A 1028-nucleotide genomic window follows, 5' to 3' on the forward strand; every position below is an offset into this window, starting at 1 on the left:
GAAAACCGGGAAACCGGGAAACCGGAAACCGGAAAACCGGGACCCGGTTCCGGTTCCGGTTTCAAAACAAAAAAAAACCGGGACCCCGGTTCCGGTCCCGGTTTTTGGCACCCGGTCAAAACCGGGAAAACCGGAACCGGGTATTAAATAATATATATATATTTTAATTCTTTTACTCTTAGTATTACGCAATACTCAGTATATATATAAAACAATACTTTTTATTGTTTTAATGTTTTATTTATGTATCTAATTTAAAATTATGTTTAGGGTATTTTAAAAAATTTGAATTTTTATTTTTAAGGCTCATATAGGCAAAAACATTGATTATTTAGGATTTTTATGCTTTTTTAGGTTTATTTTTTAATTATTTGAAACAATCACAATAAAACCTCTTTAATTTAGACAAAAAGATTAATAGTTTCTTTTTTAAATGAGCTAACTTATGAAAAAAATAATGGGCTTATTTTAGGCCCAATACCTAAAATAAGCCCCAAACACTAATTATTTTCAAAAACCGGGTACCGGACCGGGTAAAACCGGAACCGGCCGGAAACCGGGACCCCGGTTAACCGGGGTCCCGGTTCCGGTTCCGGTTTCCCAAAACCAAGAACCGGGGTACCCCGGTTCCGGTTCCGGTTTTGGCCAAAAACCGGGAAACCGGACCGGGTTGACACCCCTATTAGTAACATGTCAAAACTGACACGTTACTAATCCTTTTGTATTATTTAGTAACGTGTCAGTTTTGACACATTACTATTTTGTGCAGGAAATTTTTTTTTTTTTTTAATAAATTTCTCCGAAATTTATTTGTTTGTACACCTGATAACATGAACATACATTTTTCAACAAACAGATATCCATTTCTCAACATATATCCATTTCCCAACATATATCAACTGCTATCAACATATATACATTTCTTAATTAAGTCGTATCCAACTATATATATAGACATGAACAACTTAATAGACAAAAAATTTCAACTACATATATATACATAATTCCAACCTAATAAACAAATAATT

The sequence above is a fragment of the Corylus avellana genome, chromosome ca5 (genome assembly GCF_901000735.1).
Source record: "Corylus avellana chromosome ca5, CavTom2PMs-1.0".
NCBI classification, from domain to species: domain Eukaryota; kingdom Viridiplantae; phylum Streptophyta; class Magnoliopsida; order Fagales; family Betulaceae; genus Corylus; species Corylus avellana.